Consider the following 13,206-nt stretch of genomic DNA (forward strand, 5'->3'; position numbering starts at 1 on the left):
TAAGGAACAAGCCAACGCAAAAATACTTTTATGATTCACTCTGTCTCCAAACTGGTCTAGAAGTTATTGCAGATTTTGACTCAGATGATCAGCGACATTGAGATGAGAGGGACAACAGAGACATAAAGATAATATAAGATGTAGTGGCATGGGTTTATGGGCTAATTTATATTAGCCCCTGCCCAGACAGAGTTCACCCACAGTTTGGTGTGTTTATCCCGTATTGTGCTCAAGTGGATGGGTTAGAGCAGGGGACAGGAGCCGTGCATCAACATGTGCCCTGATCCAGGAGCATGAGGGGCCAAGGGGCAGCAGCATGGGGTGTCCAGGAGAACCTTTGGATATCCTTTGGCTCACAGATCCAGTCCCCTTCCTCCCACAGCTTTTGCAGAATTGCTCCTCATATGGCAACACCGGTTTGAATTTGAGGCACGAGGAATTACCCAACCTCACTGCCCCGAGCAGTTCCAGGGCACCAGGTAAGACCAGGAACTTGTCAGTGCTGCAGTTGATTTGCAGATTATTTATTTGTTTATTAGATCACATTTGGCTAATAGTTTCAGTGATGCTCCGTAGTACAAGCTAATTAATCTTCCCTGGAGACCCACTAGCATCTTGCTTGCTGGCCAGCTTGAAGGCATCCCTAATTAAACCAGTTTTGCCTTGCTAACAGATCCCTAGGAGTCAGCCAGCAGAGACGAAGGTGTTTACCTACCTGCTACGCTTTGATGACAGAAGTGGATGTAAGGACGAGGAGGTGCACTTGCCTGATGCTGTGTCACGTCTCATCACAGCCCCAGCCTGCTGAGACCTCTCATGGTGCCTGAGTTCAGGTCAATGTGGATGTATGTGCTGCCTGACTGTGGACATGGGTCCTTCCATGGCTTCTCCTCTACCACCACCTCTTCTTGCATGGGATGGGGCAATGGGGTATTGGTGGAAGAGGGTCTCAAGGCAATGGGGAGATGTGGGAGCCTTGCACACAGGTTTCTGGCAGTATTTTCCCAGGGGAAAGGCTTTGTGTCTGCTCTGTGGAGACATGCTAACCTCTGCTTGCCTCTGAGTCATTGTCCCAATGGAACATCTGTCTGTCCATCCATCCATCTGTCCGTCCATCCATCCATCCATCCATCCATCCATCCATCCATCCATCCATAAGAGCCTGCTCACCTGCAATGCATAAGACATCCTATTCCCGTCCCAGCTTCTCCCTGCTTACAGCACCAGTGATGGGCTCTTCTCCAGGAACCTGGTGTCCCTCCCAAAACCCTGTTCTTTCCATCTCACCGAGACCTGTACTTTATCTTGTCTTGCCCCATCGAGGTTCTCACCCCTCTGACATGAGAAATCATAGAATACTTTGGGTGGGAAAGGACCTTCCAAGCTCATCCAGTGCCACCCCTACCATGAGCAGGGACATCTTCACCAGCTCAGGTTGCTCAGAGCCCCGTCCAGCCTGGCCTGGGATGTCTCCAGGGATGGTTCATCCACCACTTCTCTGGCCAGCCTGGGCCAGGCTCTCACCACCCTCAGTGTAAATGATTTCTTCCTCATGTCTGGCCTGGATCTCCCTCCTTTAGTTTAAAACCATCACCTCTTGTCCTATGACAACATGCCTCTTCTTGACACAGCTCAAGCATTGCAAAAATGCGTCCCAGCTGGCTGGGGCTGAGTGAGCAGCACGCTGTGGGCAGGCATCCCAAATCCACCTCTTCTCCAGCCTGGGGCCAACAGCCCGTCCCTCACCTCTTCCTCGTCTGCCTCTTCCTCGCTACTCACCCCCGCCTGCAAAACAAGAAGTCTTTGTCTGCTCCCCCCGTTCAGAGAAGCACAAATGGCTTGAACTTTCCCTGAGTGAGTTTTTCCCCTCCAGCAGGACTGCTTGCTATGTCGGTGCCAGGTATTAACTAAGAGGATGACTCAACGAACCGGTTCAGACCAAGCAAGAACAACTCTTCACTTTTCTTCCAAAACTCCAGCTCAGCCCAGCACAGGCTGTTCTGAGGCATCAGAAAAGGTTATTTAACATGAAATATATCTTTTAAAATGGTTTATTACATCTCTTTCGGGTTGCAGCTGGAATGGGAGAATGGTGGAAATGCAATCAAGGAGATCATTCCAAGGTAGTTTTCCCCTAAATTTTTCTGTCTGGTTTTGAGGTTTCCCTGTGAGATTTTGGCATGTAGCTCAGAGAAGAGATGTACTACATGGTTTATACTATGAGAAGCGGCACACAGCATGGGATGGCGATAGGGCTTCATGAACAATGAGCTCCCCACTTGGTTTGTGATCAGCAGACTCATGACAGCCCCACATCCCAAGCTCCCCAGCATCCTGAGAGCCCTGTCAGCCTCTGCCAGATGCCTCTGGTTTGTGATGTGGCAAAGGGACCCATCCTTCTTGCAGAGGGTCAGTGGCTCCAGCTGTGACAGGGAGCAGAGGCAAAACGGAAGGCTTCAGCTTGGGAAAGATGCAACACTGAAATGGGCTGACAAAGGCAGAGAGGAGGGGAGGGGAGGGGAGGGGAGGGGAGGGGAGGGGAGGGGAGGGGAGGGGAGGGGAGGGGAGGGGAGGGGAGGGGAGGGGAGGGGAGGAGAAAAAAGGAAAAAGGAAAAAGGAAAAAGGAAAAAGGAAAAAGGAAAAAGGAAAAAGGAAAGGGAAAAGAAAGAAAAGAAAAGGAAAAAAGAAAAAAGAAAAGAAAGGAAAAAAGAAAAGGGAAAGAAAGAAAAGGAAAAGAAAGAAAAAGGAGAAAAGAAAAGAAAAGAAAAGAAAAGAAAAGAAAAGAAAAGAAAAGAAAAGAAAAGAAAAGAAAAGAAAAGAAAAGAAAAGAAAAGAAAAGAAAAGAAAAGAAAAGAAAAGAAAAGAAAAGAAAAGAAAAGAAAAGAAAAGAAAAGAAAAGAAGGAAAAAGAGAAGAGAAAGGAGGAAAGAATAAAAGACTGCAAAATGCCAAGCAGCATATGGTGTGGGAAACACGGCTGGGCAAGGCTGTGCTACGGGCTGGAGCTGCTCTCTGGGATCGAAGCTGCCATTTCCATGGAAAACATCAACACCGTGTTTTTCTCTGCTGGTCCAGAGCTGCTTCCAAGCCCGAGAGCCCAGGTGGTGCCAGGAGCCCACTGGTGACAACCTGCACTGATTGGAGTTGCACCAGCAGCTCCCACCGTGGGACATGGAGGGACAGACTCCAGTTTTCATGTCACAGCCTGTCTTCTGGCCAGTGGTGGGTCTGCACTGACCTCAGAGCTGCTGGCGTAGTTGTTCCCATGGGCACTGCATCCCTACATCCTGGCCACCATCTCTGCTGGCCCTGCAACGTCCAAGTCACTGCTGGGTGATAATGTACCCAGGAGACATTTCCTCTCTTTGCTTTCTTATGGATGACATGGATAACAAGAAGGAGGAAAGACAGGAGCATGGGGTGTGAAGCAGCAGCGCCCAAGTGAGGGGCAGATAGGGTTCCCCAGGTGTGGGAGCATCAAAGGAGGATGAGGGGTTGATTTGTGCTTGCCAGTTTGCAAGCACTGCAAGCACAGGGGTTGAAGTTCGTGCCGCTCATGGTTCACCAGCATTTGCAGAGAAGGAAGCCAGTAGGTTTATAATGGCAAGGTAACATCTATGCCCAGCTCCACCAGGAGAAACCCTGCAGTCAACTGGGACTGTCTCAGGAGAGAAAGGAGCAAGACCAGTTCAGGAGAATCATGCCAGACTAGGCAGAAGTGCAAACCAGGGAGAACAACTTCAAGGCAATGTGGAAACCAGCTCCCCTGCATCTAAAACAGGCTCCAGACCAAGGTGGCACCTGGAGGGAGGCTCAGCAAACTGCATCCCAGTGGCCAAATGGAGGGTGAGGACCACCCAGCCATGAGCACGGCTGCATCTTGGGATGTCCCCAGCCTTGCAGAGTCCAAGCAGAGCAACGCCTCATCCCTGGATACATCCCAGGCCAGGCTGGACAGGGATCTGAGCAACCTGATCTGGGTGAAGATGCCCCTGCTTATGATACGGGTTTGGACTAGATGAGCTTGGAAGGTCCCTTCCAACCCAAACTATTCTATGATTCTATGAAGTGCTCAATGAGAGGGATATGCAGTGGGAAGATGCCTTGTGCCCCGAGCAGAGCAGAGGACCAGGGCTGAGATGTGGGTTTGCCGTGGGAGAAGACCAGGGCACAATAGAGCTGCTCTGGCAGAGCTGAGCAAGGTCAGGGTGGGAGGGTAGATTTCCCAGTGTTGAAATGAAATGTTTCGTTTGGATGTTTTTTCCTACATGAAGCTTTCTGCTTCCAAACAACCAGAGCTTTCTGTTCAGCCGCTGACCTCAGTGGGAAGAAAAATTGCTGCACAAAAGGGACAGCGAGCCTGACGCCAGAAGCATAAACTCAGTGCTGGTCCCACGAGCAGATCTGGGTGGATCCAGACAAGGCATTTTTCAGAGCTTTTGTTAAAAATAGTGAAAAAAAAGCCTTGAAAATCTGATATTTTTTTTAGAAATCTGAAACACGCTTGATTTGGACCCTCTACGCTAACACCCTCCCAGTTTTCTGGTTTGCCCCCTACACCAAAAGCATCCACAACCACCCTGTTACTTTGGCTTCTCTGAGATCCTTTTACTCATTCATGTTAATAGGGAAACATCACCCTAATTCATAAACCCTGCAAGAGCCACTGAAATCCTGAGTACTTCATCAACCCTCAGAGCATTAGTGTATTTTTATTCCTCTTTTGGCACTATTGCCTCCTTCACTTGACTGTGGAGATTGTTGCAGTTTATACTTGTGTTTTTATTAATAGCAGAGAGCACATTTACCTCTTCTGCAAAAAGCATTGGCTGTTTGGTCCCTCTGCCCACACAGGGCTCCCAGACACACACCTTTTGGGAGGACATTAAAAATAAACATGCTGCCCAGGGGAGCAATAGCATTTTGGTGGCTGCTGATGGACCTTCCCAATAATACCTTCTCCAGAAGAAAGTAATGTTTCCCAAAAGGTGCTTTACATTTTTGACCCATCAGCAGTCATTTTGGGTTGAATTGCCGCTTTTTGCTCTCCAGCAAGGCCACCACGGAGCACATGGGTGATGGAAGAGACCCAAGACATGGTGGCTATGAGCAGGTTTCCCATTATGCCAAAGAAACCAAGCAAACTGCACACTCAAAATGTCTTAAAGAGAGTTTTGGACTAGCTCAAAAGTCCTGTTTCTGCATGTGCTAAATAAAAATTGACTGGCTTCTTTTTTATTTTCAAGGCAGGGCAATTATTTCACTCCAACATTCCACTCAATTAATTTTAAAATATGCTTAAGAGGAGGAGAGAAGATGAAACCTGCACCTAACTTTTCCAAATTCTGGGCCTGTGCCAAAATACATCTGAGCTAAACCATCCATGACATTTGCTTCCCAACCCCAGGCTGGGAGTTTTCCAAGGGATGTGTGGGCAAGGAAACCAAGACTGGGAAGACCACTGGGATTCAGGGGTGGCTGCAGGATCAGCCTACTGGGTCATCTGGATACTTCTTTTTGGAGGTTTAACTGCTGGTTTTGGAACTGAGCTGCAGCATCCATCCATGTTCCAGTGAGCATCCCTCATTGGATCCCAGTGTTTGGCATAGCTGGGGTCTCCGACACCCTTCCAAGCACTCTCCCGGAGCCCCAAAATTGGCATCTAATAGTGCCACTGCTCACACTGGCAATCCACTCAAAGGTCCAGACATGACAGACAGGTATGCGCTCGGAGGATTTCCAAGAAAATACCAATTAGGTGCTTTTCTGCCCCAGGCTGAAGTGTGCATTACTGAGCCCAGGTCTGGGCTTCTCTGACTCTCCCTGGCGGCCACCACACTCTGTTGTGACCTCACTTCATTAATTTGTGGTGCTTTGCATGACCCTATGAAGGTATAAATCACTGCACCCCACACTAGGTATTACTTGAAGAAGTTCAAAATGCCTGTAAAGCTCTCTGAGGCTCTTTAATGACAAGAAACAAAGGAAAGCCTCAGCAGCATTGGGTGATGTTCTGCACCGATGAACAAGTGTGTTGCTCCAGCAAGAAATGATCTCCTTATGGTCTCCCTTAATGAACTGTCTCCCAGGAGTCAGCCAGGCTTCCTCAGAGCTCAATGCTAAAATGCAGGATGTCTTTTTCAGCCTTGGCCAAAAGTCTTTATGTTCATAAAATGCTGAGAAGCAGCTGGATCACAGGCGATGCAAGAAGGAGAAGGTGAAGCCCCTTCACCTGCCTGGGCTGCCCTGAGCTGTCCGAGTCTCTGAGGGCTGAGACCAGGGTGATGGGCAAGCACAAGCATAGCATCTGGGCACTTTCTCAGTTTTCTTGGTCACAGTAGCATCCCACAGCTATGAGTTGCACGGCTCAATGGTGCACTGAGTGCACAAATACTCCCTTTGGCATGACTGGGGTTGCAAGTTGTTGTCTTTGGTTCTCCCATGTGTTCCTCAATGGGGACATTAAAGGATGCTCTTGACCTGAGGAAGCACAGCCAGGCTGGATCAGTCATGCTGGCTGGTAATGGTGCCTGCCTGAACTTTATTTCTGACTCCAGGAGCTAAATCCCAGACTCTGAAAGCAAGAAGAGAAGCGAATGTCTGTAGGCAGCAGCTTTGGGGCTGGCTCTCAAAAGAAATCGGCTTGACTGTGTGCTCGTGCAAATCCTGGCTGGGTCTTCAAACCTGAGCTTCGGTCACCCACATCCACTCAGGCCCTTTGGCCACCCACCCCACCAAAATCCAGGAGCGGGACCCCAAAGAACTGAGGGCTTCCCAACTCTCCCCTTCCCCAGGATTATTTGCAGAGCTGAGGAACCAGCACCAGCTTTTTGTCTGGAAGAAAACTTCAGGAGAGGAAAAGACAGAGAGAAAAGCATCAGTTGCAAGGGAGGTTTTGCTTGGGTCAACCTCTAGCAGGAGGCCCTTTGATTCAGTATCACTGGTGTGGATGAACCGCTGCAGGTGGAGACGTTTTCTCCATCCCTTGTATGCTTTGCTGCAGCAGGTTCAGAGCTGCTGCCTGTCAGGATTGCTAGGACTGTGCTCCACCATTGCAAACTTGCTTCAAAAACATTTTTCAATTCCTCAGGAAAATAATTTCCAAAGAGGAACTGGACACTGGGGTGGATCTGGACCTGCTATTCCACTTCTGATTTAAAAAGATAACCTGTCTTGTCATGGAGAGGAAAATTTGTCTCTACAGCAAAAGTCAAAAAGTGCCCTTGCAAGGAGGGTCAGCCATGTTCCTGCAAAACACCGCCGTCTTGATGAAATAATTGTTTTCTGCCAGGAAAATGACTTTGTAATAAAATACCAGCCCACGGGAGATGGGATGTGGCAGAAATCATCCCTCATGGCTGTGTCAGGGAGTTGTCACCGCAGCTGGCTGGTACCAGGACCTCACTGCTCTGCAGGCGGATCACCCCAACTCCCCAAAGTTTTCCTTGGCTCCAGAAGACCCTCTCAAGCAATTCTTGTGTTTCTGAGCTGACATTTAAAATGTTGGGAGGTTCTGGCTGGCTACAGAGTTCTCTAATTACATTCCAGTGCATTGCTTGTCATGAACTCGTTACTGGACTGATCCAGTGTGGACAGATTGCAAGAGTCAGATTTTGTCTGTGAACACTTGGGTTTTGGACCTCCTCCTTGTCAGAGACTTACCCCAAGAGAGCTGCGAACAAAAGGAAGTTTTTCCAGTTTTCAGGACTTGCAATGACTTCATCGTGTTTTCTCAGTGCAGATCAGAAGTTCAATGGCAAAGAAAAAGAAATTAATCCAGGGATTAAATTTGCAGTGAAAGAGCAGCGATCTGGGAAAAAACAGATGTAAGAAGGCAAGAAAATATCAGTTCAATACCACAAGCTTTGAAAAAACAAAACAAAACAAAACAAAACAAACAATACAAAAAACAACCAACCAACCACACACAAACCCAAAACAGAACAAACAAACAAAAAACAGAAAATGTGAAGATTTCTCACTGCTATTCACAGTTTTCTTTGTCCCAAGACTAACATTTTGATTTTACGACCTGTGCCATGAGAACAAGTCAAAATGCTCCATGCCCAGGAGTAACCAGGCGGGCTTTGGACCTGCTCCCTTTGAATGAACCAACAATGGGGTTTTAGGAGCTGCCCAACTCTTCTGGGGTCCCTCCACGCATGGGTGCAAGTCAGGAGAGGAGCTGCAACATGGTGGGTTGTGTCTGCAACACGCTGTGATGCATCCAGATGGTGATTTGGATGGGAAAGTAAAGATTTGTAGAGTTTGCTCACAATTTGCAGATACAACCACCCGTCTTGGACCAGGATGTGGGGTTTTCCTCCCAGCTGTCAGTCAAGTGGAGTTTAAGGATGGTGTTACTTCTGCTTAGGCTGGAGACTATACAAATGGCCTCAGAAACTTGTGAGAAGTCAATGGGGGCTGTGCAATGTTAAGCTCAACCTAAAAAAGAGTAGCTTTGCTCTTCCTTCTTAATTACGATGCTCCTGAGTGCCAGCAGAATAGGAGCAAAGACTGCTTTTCTCTTCCCAGTCATCTCTGTGCCATCTATCTCCCAACAGTTCATTTTAATTATGCAATTACAGTGTGTACCAAGCTTTCTGTGAGCTTTAGTGGCTAATTAAAACAGATGGTGAGCTTAATGGGACCAACTCCTTTTTCTTCTTTTAATTAATGTGTTAACAGTTTACGAACAAGCCTGTGGAAATCTGTTATTCAGCAGCTCTGTGGGTCTACAAGCCCTCCTTGGGTGTACGGCCCTGCCACAAGCATAGATGCGCACACGTGCACACGCTGTCATGAGCATGGTGGTGCTCTTGATCAGGTCTCCACACACCTCATGTATCACCTCCATGGTGGCATGTACCTCACTGGTAAGACACAAGAACCCTCGAGGTGAGGGTGGATGGATCATAGAATCATAGTAATAGAATCATAGAATCAAAGAATTGTAGAATATTTTGGGTTGGAAGGGACCTTCAAAGGTCATCCAGTGCCACCCCTGCCATGAGCAGGGACATCTTCACCAGCTCAGGTTGCTCAGGGCCCCGTCCAGCCTGGCCTGGGATGTCTCCAGGGATGGTTCATCCACCACCTCTCTGGGCACCCTGGGCCAGGCTCTCACCACCCTCAGTGTCAACAATTTCTTCCTCATGACTGGCCTGAATGTCCTCTCCTTTAGTTTAAAACCTGCTAAAATGCAAGTCTTCCAGGCACGCATTGACCTCTTGCAGGACCAGGACACTCAAGCATCTCTGAAGATGATGTTAATCTCTGCTGGAAGCGATAGGGGAGGAACAGGAGGGGGCAGGTGTGGGTCAGGCACACAGATGAGTCCCACAGCACAGTCTCCTCCATTTCCAATCTGCAGGCAGAAAGGGGGATGCAAAATGTTCTCGGGTTGCAGGTGAGGGGACCAGCAGTGGTTGAGGAGCAGCAAAAGGATTCAGAAACTGGTAACAAGGGACAGCCCTCCAAAATGGAAGAGCAGGGAGGGGATGAGGCAGGATAGGCTTTGCCAGAGGCTGAAATGATGCACCAGCATCATTTCATGACATATGGCCAACAGCAGCCTCCAGGCAATTCTGACACAAGGTGTGGGTTGTCCAAGGCCAAGCCAAGCTGCAGATCTCATGGTTCCTGGAGGAGTTATCCCACCATCAAACACCAGGCATCAGGATGGACATGGAGGAGGAGCAGGTGGGACCTTGAACCCGGGGTTGCATCAGGAAGAGAAGCTTGAAGATGTGCAGAGGGCACCGTGCAGGGAGGGAGAGAAGAGCAGGGCAAGGATGGACATTTCCCCCTGTTTGCCCAAGGTTCCTCAAGGCTGCAAGACAAGGCAATGGCAGGCTGTGAAATCTTGGTGGTCCCAGGAGGGCCTGTGGCTGGTCTCTGTTGATGCCGGACCAGGCAGATAGCAAATGATGCCAGCAGGAGCCTTGTTCGCAGCACCCAAAATAAGGTGGCTCCCCAAACAGCACGTATTTAACTTGCTTAGCTCCACACCTAAGAACACTGTGGATGCTGGCCTTGGTTGCCCAGAGAGGTGGTGGATACCCCATCCCTGGAGACAACCCAGGCCAGGCTGGATGGGGCTCTGAGCAACCTGAGCTGGTGAAGATGTCCCTGCTCATGGCAGGGGTGGCACTGGATGAGCTTGGAAGGTCCCTTCCAACCCCAACAGTTCTGTGATTCTATGATTTTATGATTCTGTGCTGCTGGTTGCATGGGTTCAAGAAGACAGTTGAAGAGTTTATGAGATAGAAATCCACTGGGTTGCAAAATTCACAGAAGCCCCATTGGGAGGCCCTTGAGCTGGCTGTGTAAGATGAAGTATCCATTGCTGAATGGCTCTCACAAGCCTTTGGCAGTGGGACAGAATGGGCCAAGAGGATTAACTTCAGCAGGGTAATGCTCTTTCTACAGGCAGAAGTGCAAAGCCGAAGAGGAATGAGCACTTCCAAAGCTGCTTCCAAGCCTGTGGGTTGCTGGCAGACATATTACAGAAGTGACTACCCTGACGAACTGATAATTTTTTTTGTAAACTGGCCCTGGTTACGGTAACAAACAAGACACTGGGCACATCTGGAGGGGAATCCATCCAGCCCACCATCGAGCTGGGGAAAAATCACAGCTGAGGCACTGGCTGCACCCTGGGCTCAGTTGTGCCACTGGGATTAATTTCTTGAAAGATCAGCAGCTTCGTGGGATGAATCCCTGAGCAAAAAGGGTCAACTGATGCCATTTAGCAAGAAAACCTCCCTGCAGAGGTTTGCTTTGCCCAGGCCCTGATGCTCTTCTGGGCAGTGGGATGCTGAGCCACCCTCCCTGCTGTGGGACAGGGACAATCGCTCACCCACCAGGCGGGACGTGAAACTCTCACTGCTAAAAGGATGGCCAGAGGATGAGCACCACGGGTCTGAACAAGCTGGCAAGATGAAATAATTCCCTGCTCAAGGGGAAAAATAACGTGTTATTTCTGAGAGCACAGGGGTTTGTCTGTTTTTTATCTCATGCTGTTTATCGCAGACTGAACTACAAAGTGGCTTTTCAGCCTTGTGGAGGGATGCAGAGGTGCAAGGTGCTGTGCAAAATTGATGATGAGCCCTGTTCAAAGATGTATACCCTACATGCACAGGGCAGACAAGGCCAGAGGGGATGGGGACACATGTCCATGCCACGGGCTGGCATGGGCTTCCCCCAACACATCTGCAGCCCAGCTGCTGGGCTACGGCTCAGCATCGCTCACTGTTTCCATCCCTCGCTTTAAAATGACATTGAAAAATGTTAATGGCAGGGAGAGGGACACGTCGGCGAGGAAAACGTGGCTCAGCAGCCACATCCCAGCACCGGAGGCGTTTGGACGTTGGGGCAATGGACTTGCAGGAAAACCACCCAACCCTTTCCAGGCCAGACCACAGTGATGTACTCACCCACACCAAGCATGCTGTCCCCAGGAGGGACACACAGACAGGGCAATATTAATCACCCTGCTCTGAGCCCTGTCCCCCTCAGCCAGGTTGCCTCAGCTCCCCTCATGCCCCTCACTGGAGGACCACATGCTTCCCAGACCTTCCATTGCATAAGGACCTTGTTGCTACAACAGAAATTGCAAAAAACCATGGAAACTGCTTGTCTCAGCCAAATCCAAACTTAACTGTATACACAGCATAAAATTTAGTTGCTTGAAACTTGCATTTTTTGGCTCAACTCTCCTGGCCACATCCTGAGCTCAAATGGATTGAATTACTGAGCACAAAATAAATTCCATCTGAGCAGGCTGCAGCCATTGTCTCCCTGAACAAACGCTGAGGTGTTTGCTTTGCCTTTTTTTTTTGTGTGTTCTGAAAGAAAATGTGCTAGTTTTGTCCATGTGGAGGAAGAGAGTCTGGGATGCTAGGGAGAAACAGCTGTGATTCCCTGACACCAGCCACATTGCCTACAGCTCTACACCAGGGACTGAAGGTGAGCAAAAGCAAAGAATCACAGAACAGTTTGGGTTGGAAGGGATCTTCAAAGTTTATCCAGCAAAACCCCCTGCCATGAGCAGGGACTCAATCAGGTTGCTCAGAGCCCCGTCCAGCCTGGCCTGGGATGTCTCCAGGTATGGTTCAGCCACCACCTCTCTGCCCAACCTGGGCCACCCTCAGCATAAACTCTCTTCCTCATGTCTATCCAGAGCAGAGGTGGAGCAGAGAGCACTGTGCCATTGCCTCTGGATCATCCCCAAGGGCCATGATGCTGCTGTCTCCAGCAACCTCCTGGCAGATGTAATCTGATGTGACAGTGTCCCAGGAACCCCTCTCCAGAAGCCAGACACTGCGCAAAGAGTGAAGGAGGACTCCATGTCTTTGGGAGGGGGGTAGCAATGAACAGGGCTACTTGGGGGTTCTCTTTTGTCCTTAAATTGGGCAAGAGAGTGAGGAGGAAGGAGGAGGGAGAGGGAAGTAGAAGGTGGTGGCAGAAGAGCTGGAGAGGAGCTGCAAACACCCACCAAGCACCAGCATCCTCTGCCAACTGGGGGGTGTTTCTGATCCCCCCACTCAGCCACGGTGCACAAAACCTGGACACACATGGAGGGAAATACCCCCAGCAGTGCCCAAGCCATCATGGTGAGGCAGGAGGAGTTTGCATACTGGGGGTCCAGGAGACTCCCATGGTGTGAATGAGCCGGGGGGGGGGGGGGGGGGGATCCACCTGTGCAAACAAGGAATTGCACACCCCAGGTGCATCTGCTAATTCCCAGATAACCTGAGGGGGTTCAGCAGCCAGACCCCCACCACTGTGCCCAGCTCTCACAAGCGTGGGGTGAACGTGGAGGAAGAAGACGGAGAGAAACCCCTGGTGGCCCCTCACCGCTGCCTCCAGCCCAGGGCGTCTCTGTGTGCAGGCGTGGGAAGTGGCTCAGCCGGCTCTGCCTGTCCTGGCTGCACCTCACTCGTCCCAGCCGCCGCTCCACCCCGGAGCCAACATTCTCCCGGCCCTGCGGGTCTGGATAGAGTTCAGTCCTCTGGCTCGTAGACCTGCTCCATGGTCTCCTCCATGAAGGATATCTCCATGGGGTCTCCTCCCACAGGGCCACAAGAGCCCCTGGTCCATGCTCCAATAAGCCCACCAGGAGGGCTGACCCCAAAGCCATCTTTAATCATAGAATCATTTTGGTTGGAAGAGACCCTCAAGATCACTGAGTCCAACCGTTAAC

The sequence above is a fragment of the Columba livia genome, chromosome 5 (assembly GCF_036013475.1).
Source record: "Columba livia isolate bColLiv1 breed racing homer chromosome 5, bColLiv1.pat.W.v2, whole genome shotgun sequence".
NCBI lineage: Eukaryota > Metazoa > Chordata > Aves > Columbiformes > Columbidae > Columba > Columba livia.